Source organism: Caretta caretta, chromosome 8 (genome assembly GCF_965140235.1).
Source record: "Caretta caretta isolate rCarCar2 chromosome 8, rCarCar1.hap1, whole genome shotgun sequence".
NCBI lineage: Eukaryota > Metazoa > Chordata > Testudines > Cheloniidae > Caretta > Caretta caretta.
This window is the reverse complement of record NC_134213.1, coordinates 70415955-70442237: the sequence shown is the minus strand read 5'-3', so window position 1 is coordinate 70442237 and position 26283 is coordinate 70415955. Positions and strand designations below refer to the sequence as shown.

The 26283-nt window shown below is 46.9% G+C and overlaps 1 protein-coding gene across 4 annotated transcripts in view; it reads right to left on the bottom strand.

Annotated features, from left to right (window-relative positions):
* The window catches only part of OLFM3 (olfactomedin 3), a 132127-nt gene that overhangs the window by 75269 nt on the left and 30575 nt on the right, over positions 1–26283 (bottom strand). Inside the window, exon 1 of one of the 4 annotated variants that reach the window (XM_048861758.2) lies at positions 25955–25975. The exons of the other annotated variants lie outside the window; for them this stretch is intronic. The gene's annotated coding sequence lies outside the window, so the exon portion shown is untranslated. Of the gene's footprint in view, positions 1–25954; positions 25976–26283 lie in introns of those variants that run through there. 4 annotated transcript variants of the gene reach the window in all.

The window sequence follows — 26283 nt, the reverse complement described above, 5'->3', positions numbered from 1 at the left end:
TTCTAGCTCCTCTGGCCAAGTTGCAGGAGTTGTGCTGTGCAGAGCAGGGATTGTGAAGGAAATGGTCTTTCACCTGCCTGAAAGTTCCTCAGCTTCTTCTAGTATCAAGTGTAAAAAACCCAAAGGAACTGTAAACAAGATTTGTCTAGCCTGAGGTACAGAAGTGACAGAAATTGGCACAGGAGTGACAGAAATTGAGCTCCTCTGACGAAACTGGCAGAAACAGGCCATGAAAGTTAGAAAGTTACCATTCAAGGACCAGACACCGGTTCATTAGATACATGGCGGCCTTTTATTAAGGCTAAGTGTATATAAACTGTATATATGCCAACTATGCTTCTTAATTTCTCACACACTGGAGTTTATTTGATAAAATTTCATCTTTGGATTATCGTCTGACTCCTGTATCCCTCTTTACGTCTGTGAGCGCAGTTATTATGTTTGTGCAAACCTGTTACCATCATATGAACTAATATTGAAGACAAATATGTTAGAAAAAATGCAGAAAGAAATGTCGTTCAGGTACAAAAATGTAGGGCTAGAACCTCCAGAATGGTGCAGCATTTTTGCACCACATAGCTTTTGGCTATATTCAAATGGCAAACTTAATTGGCTGAGAGAAGATTACCCGCTGCAACAATTTTCTTATAGCGTAGAGGCTTTTATGCCACTTCCTCTGTTGACACAGCAGGGAAAGTGGGTGTGGCCAGAGGAAAGGGGACATGGCTGGGATGCCGGTATTTCCACACACATCTTTGGTTCTGGTTTCAGTCCCTTGCAGCGGCTTGCAGTTTACATAAGGGTAGCACCCATGATAATCTGAGATCTTGTCTCCATGCAAAAGTTACACTAGTGTTAAGAGCACCACACTACTTTAGTACCAGTTTAACTAAATCTCTTTAAAAACCACACAATTAGTTAAACTGGTGAAACTTTGTATCTAGAAAATCTGCAACTCAGTACAGGGAGACCAGTCATACCCAAAAGCTGCATGAAGATTAGGGGAGTGCACAGGTGAGCTTTACACCACTTGGCCTGTCTTTTTCTATTCTGAGCCTAAAATTGTATGTTTTTAATGTTCTCTTATGATGACTGCTGCTTTTCTTTCCTTCACTCTTGAAGGCCTTTACAATAGTGATTAAATGAATCCTAGTTCTGTATAAATTATTCTGCAAACCTAGAGAATGTTTGCGAAGAGTAGGATCAAAAGTCAGATTAAAGTCTACTGAAGTCAGTGAAAAGACTCCAGTTGACCCTAGTGGGTTTTGGATTGGGCCCTATTTGAGTAATCTGCTAGTGGGGGCTAGCAGACCTTGCTGGGATTAGTAGGTCTAGTTGTGAACCTGAATATATAGGTGTGTGTTAAGGGAATGGGCTCCAGCTTTTGAAACTGTGGAACAAGGTGAAGATGGCAGGATCAAGTAGTGTATACAAAGTAGAACACTTAAACTGACAACCCAGTTAGAAACCTCCAGAATGGGCTTGGTAAAAAGCACAATGAGCGGCATCCCTCTTGGTGTGCCGTCTTTGGGCCTGTCGAAAAATGGCTAGGTATCATCATAAGGCCTTTTGCTTCTGGAAGAAGTTCTATTAGCCATTGCGTTGAGAACATCCTGTTCATTCAAGGGCTAATGAAGTCATGGCCTGTTCTTTCCTATTATCATATTGCATCTGTCCTCACTTACATCATGTCCTTGATAATACAGAACTTACTCTCTTTGTAACCAAAAAACCTAACCAAGAAAACATTAGTATAAATTGCTGGTCTAAAAATTTATAATGTTCATGGTGTCATGCCCTGGTCTTTTCTGCTATCCGTGTATGGATAGTTCAGAAAGATTTCAGGATACCGGCTTACACACACACACACATGCAAACTTAATGCATTGGTATCTTTGAACTTCAACCCTTTTGATAAGCTATGTCTTCCTATATACTCACTACAAAGGACTGCATCTGCCAAATATGCTAATTAAGCTGCAGTCTGTCCTTTTAAAATGTAGAATCCTTAACATGTTTCATTTTCTCTGTAAGACTAATTTTTTGTTTTTTCTAATTCTTTATTCTCTCCCAAGAAATTTCAGAAATTTGGCATCTTGCCACACAGTAAACTGCAAAGACAGCATAATGAAAGTTAACGGAGCTCTGAGATTCAGGTAACTCATATGAATTAAAAACAATTTACTAATGCATAGCGGGTTCAACAAAATCAAATCTAAAATACTTCATGCAGAGTATATAATGGACTAAATCAAACTTCAAAACTGTTGGGGCATATTTTACCAAACTGAAGTAAAATAAATGCCAAGGAAATGTCAGTAGGAGCAACAGATTATTGTTTTTACGTATAGTCTATTTTTGTACAATATTCCTATGAAAAATGAACAACCAGCCTCCCCTCTCCTCCCAACACACACACTTATCAGTGTATATATTGTGGAAAAGCCTTACCACCTCTGTCTGAACATCTAAGCGGAATTTCTATTTCTAAATTATAGACATACTCAGAACTAAGGGTTAGACTGTGAAATGAGTTTTGTGCCTGCACAGGGGATTAAGGAAGCATAAGAATCACCTCTTTTCTCCCCTTCAAGGGATAGCCAAATATTATGGGTGGGAAGGGGGAGGGGGAGGGAGAGGGAATGAGTGGATCCCAGGTTCCATTCCCCCCCATACATCTGTCAGTGCTAATGAGCCAGCTTGCCAGGGATCGCAACACATAGACCAGCAGTAAATTAGTACCCCTGGGAGCAATGGGGAGCACAATTTCCTCTTTGTGTCACCTGTGAGACAGCACAGCAATGCGATGCGATACCTGTTACTGAGGGCGATATCTTAGGGAAACAGTCTAGGCACAGATGACCTCCACGGGCACGATCCATTTACGCTCACGGGGAAGACATTTGACATCAGTTGGTGATGGATTGGACCCTAAATCTTTAAAGAATTGATAGAACTTTGCCACACTATTTTCATTAAAGTCAGTGTTTTGAATCACCTTCCAATTCATCCACTGGGACATCTGTGCCAGAAGGTGGCTTTACCCTAGAAGGAAGGAAGGCAGTCAGAGGAACTGCCCCCCCTTCCCCCCCTTGAGATTCTTCCGGTAGAAGCCAAATTTATTTTACAGAAAATGTTTCCTAGAATCCCCACTAGTGTAGGGTACACAGGAGATGTACTGAATACACTGTCTCCTGTATACTCTGACCATGTCCTATCCCCAGACAACCACTTTCTGGGCTGCATAGGACATCTCCATACTCATTAGTAAGATATTACTCCAATCCTGAATTCCTTGCTCAAATGGTTGGGCCTTTAGGTCTAAATCCTGAGCAGCTTTGACAGTGTGTTTGTTGGCACTGCTTTCCTTTAGTCTGCTAAATCACATCCGATACTTACACTCTTAAATTAATCCATAATTTCTCTTTAATAATAATGATTCAAATTTATATAGTGCCTTAAGGATCTCAAACACTTTAAACAACCACTATATCATGTTGCGTGCCCTGTGTTATTGTCAAGGTTCCTTCCCCACTCTGAACGCTAGGATACAGATGTGGGGACCTGCATGGAAAACCTCCTAAGCTTATCTTTACCAGCTTAGGTCAAAACTTCCCCAAGGTACAAAATATTCCATCCTTTGTCCTTGGATTGGCCACTACCACCACCAAACAAATACTGGTTACTGGGGAAGAGCTGTTTGGAAACATCTTTCCCCCCAAAATACTTCCCAAAACATTGCACCCCACTTCCTGGACAAGGTTTGGTAAAAAGCCTCACCAATTTGCCTAGGTGATTACAGACCCAGACCCTTGGATCTTAAGAACAATGAACAATCCTCCCAACACTTGTACCCCCCCTTTCCTGGGAAATGTTGGATAAAAAGCCTCACCAATTTGCGTAGGTGAACACAGACCCAAATCCTTGGATCTGAGAACAATGAAAAAGCATTCAGTTTTCTTACAAGAAGACTTTTAATAGAAATAGAAGTAAAGAAATCACCTCTGTAAAATCAGGATGGTAGATACCTTACATGGTAATTAGATTCAAAACATAGAGAACCCCTCTAGGCAAAACCTTAAGTTACAGAAAAGATACACAGACAGAAATAGTTATTCTATTCAGCACAATTCTTTTCTCAGCCATTTAAAGAAATCATAATCTAACGCATACCTAACTAGATTACTTACTAAAAGTTCTAAGACTCCATACCTGGTCTATCCCCGGCAGAAACAGCATATAGACAGACAGAGACCCTTTGTTTCTCTCTCTTCTCCCAGCTTTTGAAAGTATCTTGTCTCCTCATTGGTCATTTTGGTCAGGTGCCAGCGAGGTTACCTTTAGCTTCTTAACCCTTTACAGGTGAGAGGAGCTTTCCCCTGGCCAGGAGGGATTTCAAAGGGGTTTACCCTTCCCTTTATATTTATGACAGTTATATAGAAGGTCAGACTAGATGGTCATAATGGTCACTAAAACATTGGCCAGATGTACTACTGGCGGAAGTAGATACAACTTCAATGGATTTGTGCCTGTGTACACCAGTAGTGAATCTTGGCTTCCAATAAATCAAATATCTGATATAACATATATACTACATAGGAAAGTTATATTAGCAACTTGATTTATTGGAAATGTATAATTAAAGAGCTATATATATATAAATAATATTCTCACACACCATATGTGTGTATATACACACACACACACACACACCACTTTTGTTCAGTAAAGTACTACCTCAGAGGGCCAAATCCTGATGTTCTTATTCAGACAAAACCGTCCATGAGGGTTTTGGAGTGAATAAGAACTGCAGACTTGGGCTGTCATGGTCTATACAGCAACAAATATATCTGGTTGTAAACATTCATGATGTGAGAACGTGAATGAATGAACTGTGAATGAAAAAAAAAGAAAAAAGAATAAGACATGTCCCTCTAGTTTTCAAGTGATGGAGTATTCCACATGTAGAATGCCTAGAATATACATTGAAGACCAGGACACTATAGCTCAGAAGATATGTGAAAGTTCAGAATTAACATTTATATTTTGCAGATTCTTAGTTATTGATGTTAGTAGTAGATACTGAACCACCATTAGTAAGAATCTACAGATAACTAATAGCAAAATGTTGAGTGAGATTCTCTATGGGGGTTAATCAGCATAGCTCCATTACTTCACTATGTTCTAATTATAGCTCTTGGCTTGCCTTTAGGATGACCATCGGTGACATCTCAATATTTACTGGCAACCACTGAAGTTCTGTGTGTTCGTGTTTCTCTTCTGTATACAAAGGGCCAAATTCTGTCCTGAGTTACTCTGGTGAAAACCTGGAGTATCTTGACTGATGCCAGTGGAGTTGCTCTGTATTTACACCAATGTAACTGACAGCACAATTTTAGTCTCTCACTATATCTGTAGATCAGTGGGTCACCAGATAAAAAGAATGAAATCAGTAGGGGCAATTTATCCTTGCCAAACCGTAACAATACTGTTTATAGTCTAGGGGAAAAAAAATCTTTATACATGCCTGGTCAGCTCAGAGCAACCCATAATAATAGACAAATGTGTGTCAGAGTGTCTTGATTTATTCAAATATCAAGGCAATATTTATGTGGCAGTTTTATTTAGCTAATGATGAATTGAGAGTAAACAGCAACATGACAGCCTTTGTTAAAAACCTCTCAAGTAGAAAAGAAATGGCAGTCCTGGGTTTTACTGCCTGTAGAGAACTCAGAGGTCTCTTCAGTATGTAAATGGGATCAGATTCTCTGAACCTGCCTGGTCCCTTTGTGCTGCTTTGGTGACAGAAAGGGGCCAAAAACTTGGTGGATATTCACAGATTGGGATTCCTCCAGTGTTTGGTGGATCCCTAGCAGGCTAAGAACACATGGCCAAATATTATATCACCCTCACCATAGCACCCATCATGCCTGGCATGCCAGGGCAGGGAGTGGGGATGGCCATATGCACCAGTACCACAGACTGGTGGATGGCTCTTTAGGAGCCACAGCCAGATGCTGTAGAACCAGCCCCAGAGTGAGACAGGCACATGACTTCCCCTCCTTTCTGTTCACCCAGTAGAAATTGGGGACAGAAAACAACTAGTCCATGGAGTTCACAGGCTGTGGATTTACAGTGAACAGCATAGAGTGTTGATCATATGCAGCATATTTCAAAAACAGCTGAGCCAGTGTGACACAGAGGGCCATTGGTGGTTCACTATGTAAGTCAGCAACTCTTGTCAAGCCCAACACTCACTACACCTAACACACTGTTGTCATTATATATGCCCAAAAGGTGGCATGTAATAGATCACTGGAAAATGAATACCTCACTAATCATTAATTTTATTGAATGGTACATGTATTGATTGTGTACAAAGAGTTCGACTATGTGCTAGCATTATGTTCTTACAATGTATTTGGCAAGCAATGCATGAGCAGTCTGTCTTAGATAAAGGAATGTGTATTTGCTTGTCTGACCTGCCTAGCCCTCAGGCAGAGTCAATGAAGGTACGCGTATATAAAAGGTAAACACAGCCATGAAATTAGAGAGTGGTCTGAACCTCAGATAAGCAATTGAATCAGCTGGTTGTGTACAATATTACTGTATTATAAAAGTTGTGACAAAGTTTCTCCTCTGCCTTGGTGGATCCTGCACTTTTTGGCAGATTTGCTCGCCTCAGAGGTTCATGGTAGCCCTCAGTTTGGCCGCTTCTGCTAGAGGCTCAAGCCTGCCATTCACTCAGCTAACCTCAGCACTAGCCAGCATGGGGGAAACAGAGAACAATCCCTACAGTCTCTGTGTCCCACCTAGTGGGTTGGGGACAGGCCAGATCCCTTTCCAAATTAGACCTTCCCTTTTGGTGTGCTTCACAGACAAGGTTATCTCCGCCAGTGACCAATCAGGATCTGGGGGCGGGTGGTTCGGGGGGGGAGGAGATGGAGGGAATCCAGGCACACCCTCTACACCATGTTCCAGCCCGGGGCCCTATGGATAGCAGCTGTCTACACTAGCCCCTGTATCAGCTGTGTGACAGCTACAACTCCCTAGGCTACTTCCTCCTGAAGCTTGATCATACTTGTACATTTCAGTCATCCAGCAGCACACCTTCTCACTCCCTGCACACCCCCCTACTAACTCATAGGAGGTCCTTTTTAAGCCAGGTGTCCCGATTAACTTGCCTGCCATAATTGAGTCTAGTAAGTTTTTAATTGGCTCCAGGTGTCTTAATTAGTTTGCCTGTCTTAATTGGTTCTAGCAGGGTTCTGATTGCTCTAGGGCAGCCCCTGCTCTGGTCACTCAGGGAACAGAAAACTATTCATCCAGTGGCCAGGACATTTGCCTTCGACCAGACTCCTGTACCCCCCTAGTCTGGGTCTGTCACAAAGTGTATCTAGTAAGGTCTTGTATGAAAGCGAGTGACACACTGGTGATTAATAGCATTGTGAAATGTGTGTATTAACACTATCTGGGGAATTACAGTTATTCACTGATATTACGCTTTAAAGTCTGTGGGTTTTCTCCCGAGAAGGGGGGAAGGTAACTATCTACCTGTTTCCACTGTAAACTAACCAGAACAGTGGAAGCCCTATTTACATATGAATCGGCAGAGGGACTGGGAAGTGAACAGGAAGGGAAGAACAGCAGGAAGCCTTTCTTCTTCTTGGAACAGGGTCAATGAACTTTGGGAAGATGGCATGGCATCTACACACCTAAGGAAGAGAGAGAGGCTTGCTCCTAGCTTACTTTTCAGAGAATACATTCCAAAGGTTTACTGGACTATGAAAAGAAAGGGGAGAGAATCTCATAGGTATCCAGAACTTGGGGGATTAAAGGGTCCAGAGCTTTGAATCCTTCAACCATTGGGGTTGAAGTCTTTGGGAATGGAGTTTAGGTTTAATTTACTGAAATGAAATTTTAATTGTAGAAGTGCATTTTTTCTTTTATTTGCTTGTAACACTTCCTATCTTTATTCCTTATAGTGGGTATCACTTAATTCTTTGTCCTTTTGTTAAATAAAATTGTTTTACTCTTACTATAAACCAGTTCAGAGCTGTAATTGAAATTGGAGTGATTGTTCACCCCAGTTTTAAATTAATAAACTGCTGTTACTGTCTCTTTAAAGGAGCAGCAAACTTAACTTCTGTGAGAGTTCCAGGAGAGGACTGGACACTTCAGAGAGATGTTTCTGGGGAACTCAGGAGTTGGGGTGCACTGCTTGTTACCTGCAAGGCCAGGTTTGGATGGGCAGAGTCCTGAAGAGTTTGCTAGTAAGGCAGACAAGCTGGTATGTCAGGGAGTGGTCACACAGTTTAGCAGCCACAAAACTCTCATTTGCTGAGGCTGAGAGTGGTAACACGGTAACCTCACAGTTCTGGACACCTTAGCTGATTGGCTGGCTGTTGATGGTAGGGATGTAAGCCACAGCAGCATAGCACCTGAGGCAATTAGAGTTGCAGGGCAGGCGGTGGTCTGGGTTGAATGCCAAAGTGTCACAGCCAGATCCTCTGCTGCTGTAAATTACCCCAGCGAAGGATCTGGCCCATCTATTTCTAACAGGAAGTAGGAACATAAGGGAATACTCTATTCGCATGCATACACATCCTGAATGTCAAAAAGGAATCACAAAATAATCAGGAAAGTCACAGTTTCTGGCAGCCTTGACTTAATTCTACCCTCCTGCTCCTCAAACAGACCCTCAGGCTTCCCAGAGTCACAGAATCAGCCAAGAAATAGAGTAGCTGTCCTGATCTGCTTCGGCTGGCTCCTCCCTTTAAGAGACAAAGACTTTCTGTGGTGTTATAAGAAAAAATAACCTTATTTTCATTCTTCCTTCACTGCAGCTGCCATCTTGAGTTTATAATGCTCAGTGTCAGAGTTCCCTGTGCTTTCATGAACTTTTCTAAGGGGTGAAAAATAATTTAAAAACTTACAAGAAGTTCTCATTTTTTAGGGAAGTAAAAAAAGTTTTATATTTTTTAAAGACCATTTGTTCCTGCTGGGAGTTTCTGTGTAATACAATACAATTACATTTTTCTAACTGAAAAGCTGACTTTGTTGCTTTGTGGCAAGAATAATAAAGACTGTAAAACAGCTCACACTCCTGCTTCTCTTCTGTGGATGGGACTTTTAGGACAGGTCCATCCGTGATTCTCTTTGGTAATGAATCAATCACAAGACTCTGCCTCTGTTTTTTCTGCTGCAGTGCAGAAAATTATTTAGAGCCATATTGATCTTTGAGTAGAAATGAAAAGTTAGGTAATGTAATACCTTTTGATTGGACCTCAAACTAATTAAGCCCCCAAAGCCCCTTTTCCATGTGAACAAGAGGAGAACTTTTGGCCTCAAAACTATTATATAAATTCTTTGTGGGTCAATAAAAATGATCACATTATGCATCTTGTATACTCTCTCTGCTACAGTGATGCTATCAGTCTCCTCTCCTATTGTATGGTTTTCTCTAGAGAAAAATGACTAGGCAGGAACAGCTCAGCTACTTCCATAAACACGATGAAAAATTTATTTTACACCATACTACAAAGCAAATCTATACATTCTGTCAGCTCATTATTTTTTATTTATTTACGGTAGGATCTACAATTTGCTAAGTGGTTCTGGAAAGTTGAGAATGCCTGGACACTGTCTTGAGCAGCTTAGTAATATTTGTATTTACAGCCTCTGAAGCTAGGTTCAGTTGATGTTCATAGACAACAGGCTCCTGAACTGTTATGCTAATCATGTTACTTGCAAGAAGGGTGATGTTCTTATATTCTTATGAAGTCTGGAGCTGGGTGAATTTTTTTCAAAGCATAATTTATCAAATATATGTAATCTAATTGTCCAATCACATAATATCTGTGACTAGATTGATTTCTTCAAATTCATTTGTCTTATTTAAGTTTTGGTATCTGACTCTTTATTTGCATTTTTAAAAAAATCTCTATGCTTTGTTATAGACTTTAAGGTCAGAAGGGACCATCATGATCATCTAGTGTGATCTCCTGCACATTGCAGGCCACAGAACCTCACCCATATAATTGACCCCTAACCTCTGGCTGAGTTACTGAAGTCCTCAAATCATGATGTAAAGACTTCAAGTTACAGAGAATCCACCATTTATACTAGTTTAAACCTGCAAGAGACCCGTGCAACAGGCTGCAGAGGAAGGTGAAACTCCCCCTCCCCCGAGTCATGAACAGTTTGCTGCAAGTAACCAGTATTCATGCTGCACAGGTTCATTTTGATTGGTCAGATATGAATGAATGAGCATTTCCAGTATAAATATACATCCTTGTGAATTTAAAATTATATTTCTGCAAATATGTGACCTTCTGACTTTGAAACTAACTTTCCATAAGCATTATGAGTCATAGGCGCAACATGAGTGAAATGAGTGGGGGAATCTGTCCAACATCTTAGATGTCTATACACAAATACAAAGAGTATGAGGAAAAAATAGGAAGAATGAAATATTAGTCCATATGCTAAATTATGATTTAATTGGCATCACTGAGATTTGGTAGGATAAATCTCATGACTGGAACATTGGTATGGAAAGGTACAGCTTGTTCAGGAAGGATAGGTAGGAAAAAAAGAAGAGGAGGGGTTGTATAATACATCAGGATTATATACACTTGTTCTGAGGTCAAGAAGAAGGTAAGAGGCAGACCAGTTGAAAGCCTACGGGTGAAGATAAAAGGTGGGGGGGAAACAGGGGTAACATCATGGTAGGGGTCTACTATAGGTGAATGAGGTATTTTTAGAACAAATAACAAAAATATCCAAAACTGAGTGGGTAGTAATGGGGGACTTTCACTACCTAGACATGTATTGTAATATAGACAAACAGAAAATATCCAATAAGTTATTGGAATGTACTGGGGACAATTTTGGTTCCAGAAGAAATAGCCACGTGACAGTAATTTTAGACTTGATTCTGACTAATAGGAAGGAGTTGGTTGTGATTCTGAAGGCTGAAGACAATTTGTGTAGAATGCATGATTCCAAGGAAAGGAAGTAGTGAGTGCTGCAGAATTAGGACAATGGACTTGAACAAACTCAGAGACCTGGTAGGTAAGGTCCCATAGAAAGGAAATCTAAGAGAAAAAAGGAGTTTGGGATAACTCGCAGTTTCTTAAAGAAAAGATTTCAGTGTGATAGCCATGTTAGTCTGTATCAGCAGAAAGAACGAGGAGTACTTGTGGCACCTATAATTCCTGCTGATAATAGCCCACCTTAATTGATTGGTCTTGTTAAGAGTTGGTATGGCAACCCCCGTTTTTCCATGTTCTCTCTCTCTCTGTCTGTCTGTGTGTGTGTATATATAATCTTCCTACTGTATTTTCCACTGCATGCATCAGATGAAGTGCGCTTTAGCCCACCAAAGCTTATGCTCAAATAAATTTGTTAGTCTAAGGTGCCACAATTACTCCTTGTTCTTTCTTCTTAAAGAAAAGAGTCACAGAACAGTAAGAGGCAAATACTCTTTAATGACCTGAAAATGAAAAAGGAATTTGTCCATGTTTCCACTTTTGTGGAAATGTGACAAATTGCTATGGATGAGTACAAAATAGCAAAAGTATGGAGGGACAAAAACTCAGAAAGGCTAAGGCACAAAACGTGTCACACCTAGCAAGAGACACAGTCAATAAGAAGAGAATCTATAAATAGGGCAGGAGCAAGACAAACATGAAGAAAAACATAGGCACTCAATTTAGCAGGGAAGGAGAGTTAATAATGGGTGACATCAAGACAGCTGAGGTATTTAACGCTTATTTTGCATCAGTCTTCACTAAAAAGTTTAATTCTGACCAGATATGTAACATAATTAATATTAACAACGGAGAAGAAACAAGTCAGAATAGGAAAAGAATAGGTTAAAGGATATTTAGATAAATTAGATATATTCAAGTCAGCACAGCCTGATGGAATTAATCCTAGGATACTTAAGGAATGAGCCGAAGCAATCTCAGAACTGCTAATGATTATCTTCAAGAACTCATGGAGGTCTAGAAGTCCTAGAGAGCTGGGGAAGGGCAAACATAGTGCCTATCTTTAAAAAGGAAAACAAAGATGACCCAGGGAATTATAGACCAGTCAGCCTAACCTGAAAGATACTGGGACAAATTAGTAAATCAATTTGTGAGCACCTAGAGGATAATTGGGTAATATGTAATAGCCAACATGGATTTGTCAAGAGCAAATCATGCCAAACCAACCTAATTTATTTATTTGGCAGAGTTACTGGCCTAGTAGATGGGGCAGAGGTAACTGGAGAAATATTATTTCTTGATTTTAGTCCAGCTTTTGACACAATGCCACATGACATTCTCACAAGCAAACTAGGGAAATGTGATAATATTCAGAAAGGGAGATTGATAGATATTAGGTAAAACTTCCTAACTGTAAGGAGAGTTAAGCACTAGAATAGGCTTCAAAGGGAGTTTTTAGAACCCCCATCATTGGAGGTTATTAAGAAAAGGTTAGATAAATACCTGCCAGGGATGGTCTAGGTACTTGGTCCCACTTCAATACAAGGGGCTGGACTATATGACCTCTTGAGATCCCTTCCAGCCCTACTTTTCTATGATTCTTTGATTTGTGCTAATAAAACACTATTGCACAAATATTCATGGAAAACAAGCAAAACAGTGTAAGCATGAATAAAATTAGTTTTTAAAAAATTTGGATAAAATATTAATGGACAAATTCTAATAGGCACAATGGAAAGAAAGCAGAAATGATCTAGGAGCCAGAAATTCTATTTTCTTCAGTTGTGGACCCCTCCACCCCCCTCTCAGTATTGATACCAATGACTACCAATACTAGTGTAACACACAGAATAGAAAAGGCGAAGTTTTTTAATTCATACATATTTTAAAAAAACATACAAAACAGAGAAAACAAAAACACCCTTCCCCCCCTGACATTTTTTGTTCTGGTCTATTTATGGTAACTTTTGTATTTGTTTTATTGTGCATAAATAAATATTATGCATGAAAATATAATATTAGGAATCAGCTTTAAAATGTCTCCTTTCATATGCAGGTTTGTTTTTTTAAAGAGGATACTTTGTTTTCTTCTTCATTGCAAACCATTTGAAACTAATGGCTGATTAAGAAGAGTGATACAGCTTGGAAATAGCTGTGATTCACATTTGTAGGGTGATGTTTGAAGCATACAGTAGCTTATTCCTTGTTTTGTTTGCTTCCTGACATACTCCTCAGACATCCCTTCTGAAAAAAATCAATCTTCTCAGCCTGTCTTCCTCCTCCTTGTATTCACTGCCAGTGAAATATAGTGTGATAATTTTCTGCAAAGCCTCATTGACTGATTACATTATTTCACCTTCCATCTCCTGACTCTATACAGTGAATGCAGGGCTTCTTGTCTTATTACAAGATGTGAGCAAGGGTGATATGATCATTGACAATTTTTGAAGAGTACAGACAGGAGACAGGGACAGGGATGATTTAGGATGACATGAGGGGTTATAACAACAAGAAGTTGTAAAATGAAGATATGGACCATTTGGGCAAGGCTGCACAGACCCAGCCCTTTGGAGACTATTTCATGCATTTCAGTGGGAGTTGGATTGGATTCAGTATCAGAAAAAAATTCCCTAACAGTGAAATGTGTTTGGTTGTGGAATAGCCTGACATAGAGACATGGTTAAAGCTCCATCAGTTGGGTCACTGGACGAATAATTTGTGCTACATAATCTAAGAAAATTGGTCTACTATTCTATTGGTCAGTGGTCCACAAACAGATTGTAACTTTCCAATGTGTGTAACAAAATGCCCAGGAATGAATTACAGACCAGGAATGATTTGATGTATGTTTCTCTGAATAGTTTGGAAAAACTGAGAAAATGACAATCTGAGCTATTTTGATCTGATGAATAGGTCACATGAAATATTTTTTATTTCCTACGTAAATGAGCAAAACTTTAAAAGAATCAGGTACTGTGCCAATACAATTACAAATCACAAATCACTTTCCATGAATACTCACTCACAATTCACTATTTCAGAAAACACGCCTGCCAGCAGTCTTGCTTGCTTCAATATTGGGCAATGAAAACAGGAAAAAAGACATGCTAATGGTCAAAGTGAGTTTGTTTAAACATATGAATGAATATTTGTGGAAGATTTTTTTTTTCTTCAGTATTTGCTCATGTCTACTAAGAATAGTGTCTTTGGAAGGCAAATGCACTGAACCGCCTAGGTCTTTTCCATCATCGCTTTTCTCCCACAGGCAGTCAGCGCTGATGTGCTTGTCCTTTAGGAGATCAGTTTTGATGGATGGTGTTCTGGTGACTCTTATTTTATTTTAGCCGCAGAGGTGGTAACATACCCTAACTCACATTTGATTGATGCTGCAGAACCAGTGAGAAAGAAACTGTTGTAATTGCTGTGACCATTAACTATTTCTTGGGAGACTCTCTTTTTCATTTTGTTGGGAGACTGAGACAGAGGTTTCTCCAGGCAAGGGGTAGCTTATAGTTCAGTGACATGAAATTCAACCCTAATCTACCTTGATAGTCTAAGTCGCATTTCTAGCATACTTTATTAATATTAGCTCAATATATTTCTTAAATACCATCCATAGTCCACAAAATTTTATAATGCCTTTCCCAATACTCCTGGTTCTCTTGTGTGCCCACAATTCCTTTCTGCAATTGTTTAGCATTTGGTCTTCCTACTATTTTTCCTTATCTGGCCTATACAGTCTATTCCTGTTTATTACAGTTAGTACATTTTTAAGGGTGCTGTGATGATATATCACATCATTCTGATAGCTCCGAATAGCTGTCCTTCCTCCTTCCACCCCAAGCCCCAACTAAATCAGGATGTATTCATTTGAGGTCTGTTTTACATCTCCCTCTAAAACAAAGATATAGTTTAATTTTTAAAATAACAGAAATTGTACCGCATGCCAAACATAGAAACAAATGCTAATTTTGCATGTGGCATATAGTAGCAAAATGTACGTGGAGGCACTTATCCCCCAAACACTGTGATCTTGAGACACTTCCCTAAGTAGAAAACAGGCTTCTGGCGGGAAAGGTACAATAGAGACAGTGCCAACCACTCTCGGCTCCCGGTTTAGTGCCAGTGTTGCAGCCCTACGACTAGCCGGGGCAAGGGCACCTGGAGATGTGCGGAGTCAGTGGAAAGTCTTTGCCAAACATGTTCCAATGGAGCCCCATCCATACATGTAATTACATATTATATTTATATAGTCACCTACCTCTAATGTCTCTAAGTAACTGAACATATAATTGACAATTATACAAATTATGGAGGAGGGTGACCCAGTAAAAATGACTTTCCTACTTGCTTTATATAGTAATCTTCAACAAAAACAAGTATTAAACGGCTATGCAACGGATACTGTCCTCCTCATCTTCTGCTTCAGCCTACTCCTTTCCCCAGAACCTGCAGCCAACATCTTCAAATGTTGGTGCCTAAAGTTAGATACCTTGATCCATATTTAAACACCTACCTACAAATGTCCCCCTCTTTAAAGGCAATACAACCTGGAGCTCTCACTGGTTTCTATATTACCTTGGGTTAAACTGCAGCCAGCTAGCCCTCATCCAGGCTCCTGTCTTAACTCTAGTTATGATGCTCAAATAAGCACCAGCGGAATCAGATGACATGGAGATATGAAGCTGTTCTTGAGGCAAGAATTCCCTGAGCTGTGGTGTGTTAAGGGGTCCCACCCAAACAATTCATAAGTGAGTCCTAACTCTGTGTTCTGTGTGTGTATGTATTGCTCACAATAGTCTAATATATGTTTGCATTTGCAAACCTGAATGAATTGAGAAGCAATGCAGAACTGTGAGATTTGTCCATAGGTTCACACTGCGATATGTGTATGACTTAATTAATCCAAACTCAAACGTTTTGAATGTCAGGGCCAGTGAACCCATGCAAACTGATTCTAATGCAAACAGAATTTCAAAGCCCTTGTGAGCAGAAGTCGGCAGGGTTTGCATGATTCTAAAGACTTCTCTAGTAGAATTTTACACATTGATTTTTAACAGGAGATTATATTCAAAGATCAAGTGGCCATCTATTCTGAAGTAATATTGCTTGATCTGAAAATATAAACTTTGTCTGGTCTGAAGGCATGAACGTTTTTGGCTTGAAAATAATCCAGTCTAGGAATCTCTTATTCTCATGTTTAAATTGGCAGTGATAGATATGCTGCTGATTAAGTCCTCCAACTATGGTTAACGTTCTGTACATTATAGTAGTAGATATAGATTGTAAAAAGACAACCTCCCCACAGCAATCTGTGTATAAAGAAATGGGTAGTTTGGGGCAATGTTTCTCTTATTTTTCTGTTGTGCCTGTCATGGGTTATTTTAGTTACACTGACCCTGGCTGGAGTAGCAACTCCAGAATATGGATGCGTGCCCTTGCAGAGATTGCCAAAGTCTTTCCAGTCTGAAGAGCAGCTTATCAGATCTGTCTGTTTTGGACTTACTCCTAGGAAAAATCAGAGAGCTGTGGGGCCTAAAACAGAATACATAAGGTCTTGGGATGGAATAGCAGATTTAAAATATTTTGGACATCATAGCAGAAATTTACCACTGGCAGAAGCAACTCTCATTGACCTCCAAGGAGTTGCTCTAGCTTATGCTAGTAGTGAATTTGGCCTGATGTGCAACAGTTGGTAGATCAAAGGCATGGGCTGTAAAGGGGGGCAGGATGGGGAAGACAAGATTGACGAGACTCCTGAGTAAGGATATCACCCTCTTAAGGTAAGTGATAAAAGCAAACACTAGCTAACCTAGTTAAAGAAAGCAGTAAGGAACCAGGTAAAGGACAGACAGAAAGCATTTCCTAGGTAGGAAAGCCATGGGTACATTCGTATACATAGAAAATTAACATCTCAATGGGGAAGAAAGAAAGAAAGAAAAGCCTAGTGGTCTTTAGCAGCAAAATTTTGCATAGGGGCAGATTCATTGTAGAGTGACAAAATATTAGGAAAGAAAAAGAACACATACCCATAAAAGTCTAACAACACAGATCCATAGAAGTGTATAGTCCAATACCCCTCCTCTCCATCCCCCCTCCCCCAAGTCAGAATTAAGAGTACCTAGGCCATCCCAGACATATGTATGGTTAACCTATTGTGACCTTGGTGGGTATTGTGCTTATTGGTGGATTTCCTCACCTTGGAGCTTCACAGCAGCCTTCAGCTTGGCCGTTTTTCTGAACCCACAGTCCAGGTCGACTCCTCCTGTGTCTGACCAGGAGTTGGGAGGATTTGGGGGGAACCCGGGCCCACCCTCTACTCGGGGTTCCAGCCCAGGGCCCTGTGAAATGCAGCTGTCTAGAGTGCCTCCTGGAACAGCTGTGCGACAGCTACAACGCCCTGGGCTACTTCCCCATGGCCTCCTCCCAACACCTTCTTTATCCTCACCATAGGACCTTCCTCCTGGTGTCTGATAATGCTTGTACACCTCAGTCCTCCAATAGTCCACGTTCTCACTCTCAGCTCCTAGTGCCTCTTGCTCTCAGCTCCTCACACGCACACCACAAATTGAAGTGAGCTCCTTTTTAAAACCCAGGTGCCCTGATTAGCCTGCCTTAATTGATTCTAGCAGTTTCTTGATTGGCTGCAGGTGTTCTAATCAGCCTATCTTAATTGTCTGCAGAAGGTTCCTGATTGTTCCGGAACCTTCCCTGTTGGGAAACGGAACGTCTTTTGCTTGCTCCTCAGCTATCTGCTTTCTATTCTTTCCTAAAGCCCCCTGGCCTGGATTTTTCTTACTTTTTGTGCCTGCCTTAGTCCCCCCCCGACCGGGCCAGACGCTTTTTTGTTTTTTCTTTACATTTTTTGTGTTTTTTTCCGTTTCCGTCCTTCGCCAGCACCCGCCCCCCACACGCCTGCTTTCAGGCGCAGCTACTTGCCTCAGCTGAGCCCCCGGAGGAGGAGGGGGAAGATTGCCGATTTGCTGTCCGGAGGGGGGAGTGGAAACCCCCAGACCCAGCCGTTTTGCCAGCAGCTCGGACTTTACAACATTCTTAGCATGCCGGAAGCCTTGGAACACAGCCAACACAGCCGGAGAAGGAGATTTCAGCAGACAGAAGAAATAATATAAATCATCGTGAAGAGGGCCGTAAGACTGAGTAATTTTCTGAATTATACTCTTGTGGGGGGGAGTTTGTGATTATTTGCGTTCGTGGCGGCACAGGGGGTGTGGCGTGGAGACCCCCACCCCTGATCCAACGGTGCCCCTACCCCCCCATCGTTATTACAACTGTCACGGCCCCCCCGCCGTCTGTCCCTGCTGGCAATCTGCCATCTCCCTTTGGATCCAGCTGTCCGCTTTGAACTTTGCCTTCCGGACCGGACATAACAGCCGACCAACCGAGACTCTTTGGACAAACGTGTGTGGGTCTGCACCCCCCCCCCAGATTGCTTATCCCACAACTTGCCCCTATTCCTGGACCCCGATTTTGTTCCCCCCCCTCCTTCCAGTCCCCCCCCCTCGGCATTCCTCCCCTTCCTGCCCGCAGCCTAGCGGAAGGAGGGGCTACTCCGTTTTCTCCCCTCCTCCTTCCGGTGTCTCCCTGTCTCTCCCTGCTCACAATGGTGGGGAACGAGAGGGGCGAGACTGCTTCAACAAAATTAGTTGTCCCTTCCCCACCACCACCCCGCCCAACCCCCGAGGTCCCCCACCACCACTATTGTTAAGATACTTGCCACCCCCCCTGCTGGGGCACTGGTAGCAGGAGGCACCAGGGTGATTGCTGCTGCTGCTGCACCCACCGCCCACCCAGATTCTAGGAACCCCCCCCCCCGGTTCGCCGGAAGGGCCAGGGCGGGTGGAAAGGAAAGGGCCCCGCTAAAACCACTGAGCCCTCCATGGCAGGGGCTGCCCCCACCGCTGCGGCCTCATCATCAACCGTGGCGCCCCTCCCTGCGTTTCCCTCCACCAGCTCTGCGATTGCCCCTCCCCCGGCCCCCAGGACGTATGCCCGGGCGGCAGCGGGCTCTCCCCTGCCTGCCGCCTCGTCATCTCGCCCCCCCCGCCTCCGCCACCATCACCAGCGGCCAAGGCCCTTTCCCCGCCTTGACCAGGAAGCACGGCGTCCGTTGCCTCCTGGTGCCCGCCTCGCCCCATGTGGAGACATACGTGCAGGCGTTGGCGAAGGTGGTAGGACCCACGGCTATTGTGGCGGCCTCCAAGATGTATGGGAAGGTTGTTTTCTTCTTAGCCTCGGAGGATGCCGCCCAGGAGGCGGTAGAGAGGGGCCTGACGGTGGGGGGGTGTTTGTCCCTCTAGAACCGTTAGAAGACCTGGGCGTTCGCCTCGTCCTTACCTCCGTTCCTCCCTTCTTACCCAATGCTGCCCTGTTACCCACTCTTTCCACCCTGGGGAAACTTGTCTCTGTCATCAGCCCTCTCCCGTTGGGCTGCAAGGATCCCACCCTCCGTCACATTTTTTCGTTCCGCCGGCAAGTGCAGCTTCTACCACCGGCAGGGGCGCGTGACGAAGAGGCGCTTGAGGGAGGGGCACCCAAAACCCCCGAGACCCGGCAGGACATCGGCCCCGTCGCTGCCGACGCCCCTGGCTGCCCAGCACCTGAAACCAACCCTCCTCCTACTCGACCCATCGCTGCTCCCGTCCAGGCCCAAGAGATACCTTCCCTACAACGCCCGGGCGAGCAAGGGAGTTCCACCCTTGCTAGTACCAACCCAACAGAGCCCATGGAGGAGGGTGTGGCAAGGATATTATTGGGTATAGGAGAGGGCCCTCCCCAAGGAGAAGCCCCCGCCCCTCATGTTGCCCCACCGCTACCTCCCTGAACCCCTAAACCATCGCCTCCGCCCCCCGACATGACCCCTGCTAACCAACCCCCAGATGACGCTATGGAGGGCTGGACCCTAGTCCAGGGGAAGCGAGGCAAGCGGAAGGCTCGAGCTCCGCTGCATCTACCCGACGCGGAAGCCCCCCGGAAGACCAGGAAAGGAGGCACTGCTATCGAGCCTCCCGCCACGGCCGCGAGCGAGATCCATCCGCTGGTGTCGGGAGGGGAAGACGGACTGGCATTGGAGGGCAGAATTCCCCCTCCACGGGAGACCCTCCCCTCCGAGACTTCTGAGGACTCCCCTTCTGCCTGGACGCTACCCGAACCCCCCGCGGACCCCGAGGCGACCGTTGAGGAGGGCCCTAGAGGAGAGGCCCCCGGGGTGGCAGGAGTTGGCCTGTCCCCCGTGTATGCAGAGATTGAGGCCCTAGATTTGACCCCGGTCACCCAGGGAGGGGATGATCTGCTGCCGGCTGGCCTCGAGCTGGGCAGCCTTACCCCAGCCTCCCTTTCCCCATGCTCCCTCCCCCTAATTGCCTTCCCGGGTGAGCACCCTGCAGAAGGTGGTCCACCACCTGATGCCATGGCCGCTAAGACCACCATGGAGCCAGCACCTAGCATTATTGGGAGCCCCCTCCCTTACCCCTAACCCTTGACTCTGCTCAGGAGGCACTTTCCTTTAGCTGCTTGCCTCCTGCACCCCAGAGCTTTACCCCTGCCCCCACCCCTGCCCCTGCCCAAGGTCCCTCCTCCTGCAATGTTAATGCCGCCCCTGGGGTTATTTCCTTTCCGCCTTTTGCAGATTCCCCCCAGGGAGCAGTCTTTGCACTTTCTAGCCGCGACCCATTAGGAGTGGCAATTTTCCCCCTGCCATCCCCCTCCACCCCAAGGCGTGAAATGAATTTAATAACCCCAGCCTGTCAGACGCCCCGTCGGTGGTCCGCACCCTGTCTACCTGCCTTAGCGGACCACGAGGCTGTATTAAGAGGCCCATCAGGGAATACCTCGGGAATTGTAACCCCACCCCCCCATGAGCTGCGGCATGCGCTACGGAAGTTCCTAGAGCACACCCGTGGCGCCCGCGATAGGGCACAGCTGGCTCTTCAGCTATGGGGGGATTTTGATCAAATCCTCCAGGCCACAAGGGCCCTTATAAAGGAGGGCAGGGGGCAAGGAAGGCGCGGTGCTGCGGCCTACGAGCGAGCCCGCAGCTTCCGACGCGATCTACTCACCCACGGGATGGGTCATGGGTTGCTGTGCAACCCGCCGGGGGCCCTGAACCCCCCCGCCAATACGAGGCCCCCACCCTCCCAGCCCTCCGCATGACGCCTCTTATTATTGCGACCCTGAATACCAGGGGCTGTAGGATGGCCCTCCGCAGGTCCCAGGTGCTCTCTTACCTTCGGGAAGGGAGGTACTCTGTAGTTTTCCTGCAGGAGACCCATACGGACCCGGCCGCCAAGGACAGGTGGCGGCTGGAGTGGGGGGACGGGGTATACTTTAGCCACTTCGCGACCTGGCGGGCTGGAGTGGCAACCCTGTTCTCCCCCAACCTACGGCCTGAGGTGCTAGGGGTCAATGAGGCCGTGCCGGGCCACGTGCTGCACCTTCGAGTCCGTATGGAGGGGCTCGTGGTTAATCTTGTTAACATCTATGCCCCGCAAATGAGCTCCAGGCGGCCACAATTTTATCAGCACGTGTCCGACTTTCTCGGCACCCTGGATTCGCACGAGTGCCTGGTCCTGGGAGGGGACTTTAACACCACCCTCGAGGAACGGGACCGCTCAGGGGCCGAACCGAGTCCGGCCGCTGCGAATATTCTCCAAGGGATAGTTGACCATCACTCCCTAGTGGACGTCTGGCGTGACCATCACCCAGATGACACCTCCACGTTCACCTTTGTCCGGGTGGAGGCCCATCGGTCACACCACTCTCGGTTGGACCGTATTTACTTATCCCGTTTCCATCTTTCACAGGCCCACTCCTCCGCCATTCGGCCGGCCCCATTCTCCGATCATCATTTAGTCACTGTAACGGTCTCCCTCTGTGCAGAGAGACTGGGGCCGGCCTATTGGCACTTTAATAACAGCCTGTTGGAGGACGAGAGCTTTGTGATGTCCTTCCGGGAGTTTTGGCTGGCCTGGCGAGAGCAGTGGCGTGCCTTTCCCTCGGTGCGGCGATGGTGGGATCTCGGGAAGGTGCGCGCCAAGCTCTTCTGCCGTGACTACACTCGGGGCACCAGCCGACGGCGAAATGCGGCGATAGAGCAGTTGGAACGGGAGGTCTTAGAGATGGAGAGGCGCCTGGCCGCCGATCCCGAGGACCCGTTCCTCTGCGGAGCGTGCCAGGAGAAGCGGGAGGAGCTCTGGGCCCTTGAGGACCACCGGGCCCGAGGTGCCTTCGCTCGGTCCCGCATCCGCCTCCTTCGGGAGATGGACCGCGGCTCCCGCTTCTTCTATGCCCTGGAGAAAACGAGGGGGGCCAAGAAACACATCACCTGCCTTCTTGCGGAAGACGGCACCCCCCTCACGGATCCGGAGGAGATGTGTGGGAGGGCCCGTGACTTCTACACAAGCCTTTTCTCCCCGGACCCGACTGATCCTGACGCTTGCGAGGTGCTCTGGGAGGAACTCCCCACGGTCAGCGTGGGCGACCGAGACCGACTAGAGCTGCCTCTCACCCTGGCCGAGTTCTCGGAAGCCCTCCGTCGCATGCCCACCAATAAATCCCCGGGCATGGACGGGCTGACCGTGGAGTTTTACCGCGCGTTCTGGGACATTCTCGGCCCAGACCTAGTCACCGTCTGGGCTGAGTCCTTGCAGAGCGGGGTCCTCCCTTTGTCATGCAGGCGAGCGATGCTCGCTTTGCTGCCGAAGAAGGGGGACCTCCGCGATCTACGAAACTGGCGTCCCGTCTCACTCCTTAGCACGGATTACAAAATTGTAGCGAAAGCAATCTTGCTGCGGCTAGGGTCCGTGATGGCGGACGTGGTCCACCCAGACCAGACCTATACTGTCCCGGGTCGCAGGATTTTCGACAACCTCTTTCTAGTCCGAGACCTTTTGGAACTCGGGCGGAGAGATGTTCTATCGTTCGCCCTCCTGTCTCTTGATCAGGAGAAGGCGTTCGATAGAGTAGACCATGGGTACCTCCTGAGCACTCTGCAGGCGTTTGGATTTGGACCTCAGTTTGTGAGTTTTCTCCGGGTGCTGTATGCCTCCGCGGAGTGTTTGGTTAGGCTCAACTGGACCCTGACTGAACCGGTCAGCTTCGGGCGAGGAGTGCGGCAGGGGTGCCCCCTCTCGGGCCAGTTGTACGCTCTGGCGATCGAGCCTTTCCTCTGTCTCCTCCGCAGGAGGATGACAGGGTTGGTGCTGCGGGAGCCGGAGCTGCGGCTGGTCCTGTCGGCATACGCCGATGACGTACTCCTCGTGGTCCAGGACCCGGGCGACTTGGCGCGAGTGGAGGCATGCCAAGCCATCTATTCGGCAGCCTCCTCCTCCCGAGTCAACTGGGTCAAGAGCTCTGGCTTGGCGGTGGGGGACTGGCGGCAGGTAAGCTCCCTCCCACCCGCACTTCAGACCATCCGGTGGAGTGCGGGTCCACTGCTCTATCTCGGCGTTTACCTTTCCGCCACGCATCCTTCCCCGCCGGAGAACTGGCAAAATTTAGAGGGCGGGGTGATAGAGCGGATCCGGAGATGGACGAGGCTACTCCGATGTCTCTCCCTCCGAGGGAGAGCACTGGTACTTAACCAACTAGTCCTGTCCACGCTCTGGTACTGGCTCAACACCCTGGCCCCGGCCCCGGGTTTCCTGACCCACCTCCGGAGATTGATTCTAGAGTTCTTCTGGTCAGGAATGCACTGGGCCCCTGTTGGAGTTCTTCATCTACCCCTGAAGGAAGGAGGGCAGGGCCTGAAGTGTCTGTACACTCAGGTCCGCGTTTTCCGCCTCCAGGCCCTGCAGAGGCTCTTTTATAGTGCACGTAGTTCGGCGTGGAGCATACTGGCGCACGCCTTCCTGCGCCGTTTCCAAGGGCTTCGATACGACCGGCAGCTCTTTTATCTTTCTCCGAGGGGTTTTCCGCGAGACCTCTCCGGGCTGCCGGTCTTCTACCAGGACCTCCTCCGGACCTGGAAACTGTTTCAAACAACCGGGTCCGTGGCGGCCACCGTGGGAGCAGATTTCCTCACGGAGCCCCTGCTACACAACCCCCAGCTCCGTGTGCAGGTGGCGGAGTCCCGCTCGGTGCGCCAGAGGTTGGTCCTGGCGGAAGTCACGAGGGTCGGAGACCTCCTGGACTACGACCGGAGAGACTGGCTGGATCCCCTGACGCTCGCTCGGCGCATGGGGCTCTCCAGCCTCCGTACCCCCCGGCGCGTACTTCAGGAGGTGAAGGCCGCCTTGACCCCCGCTGCTCGGGCTTATGTTAGCCGAGCCTTGTGCAAGGGCGCACTCCGCCCTTCCCTTACCCCAGGCCCGCCGGATCTTTCCATTGGGCCCCCACCCCGTAGATCCCAACAAACCCCTCACCCTTTCACTGCAAGCCGGCTGCACGAACTGCAGCCGGTTAGCTTTCAAATTGCACCACGGAAATACTTATATACACTTACGCTTCACACCCTTCACGCCCACACCCTGGTGTCCCGCCCCGATACAAAGTGGCGGGATCTCCTGCCACCTTTGGAGGGTGAGCAACCTCGGTGGGCCAGCCTGTATTCCACCTTGGTCCCAAGGCCCGTCGGGGACATCAGTTGGCGGCTCCTTCACGGAGCTGTGAGCACGGGCGTGTTTTTGACACGGTTTACCCCCATTCCGGACACTTGTCCTTTCTGTAATGTGAGGGAAACCCTGGCGCACGTGTATTTAGAGTGTGCCAGATTGCAGCCCCTTTTCCGGCTCCTCACAAATATTCTATTACGCTTCTGGCTTCATTTTTCCCCCCACCTTTTTATCTATACACTTCCCATCCGTGGCCCCACAAAGTCGCGGGATCTTCTGGTCAACCTCCTCCTAGCTTTGGCTAAAACAGCCATTTATAAAACCAGAGAGAGGAGGTTGGCCCATGAAACGTCCTGAGATTGTGGGGCCGTTTTCCGATCCTCAGTACATTCACGTATCCGGGCAGAGTTCCTCTGGGCGGCGTCCACCGACTCCCTTGAAGCCTTCGAGGAGCGGTGGGCGCTGTCTGGGGTTCTCTGCTCGGTGACCCCGTCCGGTTCCTTCCGTCTGACCCTTTGATTGAGGGGAAGAGCGAGAGACGCCAGCCCCAGCCGTTGCCGCTGCGGATACCATCATTCCTGTCATCTAGGAGGGGTCCTATAATACCTGGGTGTCTACCCCCCCCCCCCGAAACCGCCCACCCCGCAGCCGTGCCCATCTTACCGGGCACTCTCAGGAGAGGGAGGATCGGTGACACTGGGCGCGGCACTGGGTAACTCGAGGGGGTGGAAGACCACGAGTGTCGAGGAAGCCCCCCCGCTCTAGGCCACCAGGTAACTCAGGAGGGTGGAAGACCACGAGTGTCGAGGAAGCCCCCCCGCTCTAGGCCACCAGGTAACTCAGGAGGGTGGAAGACCACGAGTGTCGAGGAAGCCCCCCCGCTCTGGGCCCAGGCTAGCCTGAACACTTCTCCCTCCTGAAAGCTGCTGTGTTATACCTTCTGATTGCGTTGTTTTGTTGCATAGTTGTTTTGTTTCCTTTGGTAATTTTGTAAGCGTTACCAATAAATTTTCTTTCTGTTTCAAAAAAAAAAACAAAAAAACAAAAAAAACCTTTCCTGTTACCTTACCCAGGGAAAAGGGACCTACTTAGCCTGCTCTCCTGCTGCCCTCTGGCCTGGGCTTTCCTTGCTTTTTGCCCCTGCTTTCAGCTTCCCCCCTGACTGGGCCAGACGCTCTCCCCCTTTCTTTTCCTTTTGTTGTTTTTTTTCTTCTTCCGCTGTTGCTAGAGTGCTGGCCGGCTGCTGGCGGGCTGTTAGCCGCCCTTCCGCCCGCCCTCGGACGCTGCTGCCGCTCCAGCTTAAACCTGCCCCCCCTAGAGAGGGGGGCCTGCCGGCCCGCTTCCCCAGAGGGGGGGAGTGGAAGGACCCAGCCCCCAGACCCAGCCGCTTACTGTTTGTCTGCGGACCCGTCTCCGGTTGAGAGGAATCTTATCACTTGCTCCGGCATTTCTGGAATGCAAAAAAGAAAACCCGGTACAGGCAGAGAAACAGCCGTCTACCAGAGGAATACCACCCAGGGAACTTACAAATCGCTGGGGAGCAGGCCCAAGACTGAATAACTTTCAAACTGTGCTCTCGTGTGGGGGGAGGCCTTGACTGTGTCGTGACTGTGATTGTAGGGACACAGGGGGTGTGGCATGGAGCTGCCCCCTGATCCATCTGTGTCCTCCCAACCCCCACACTACCATCTTCACAACTGCCTCCTCCACCATCATTGCTG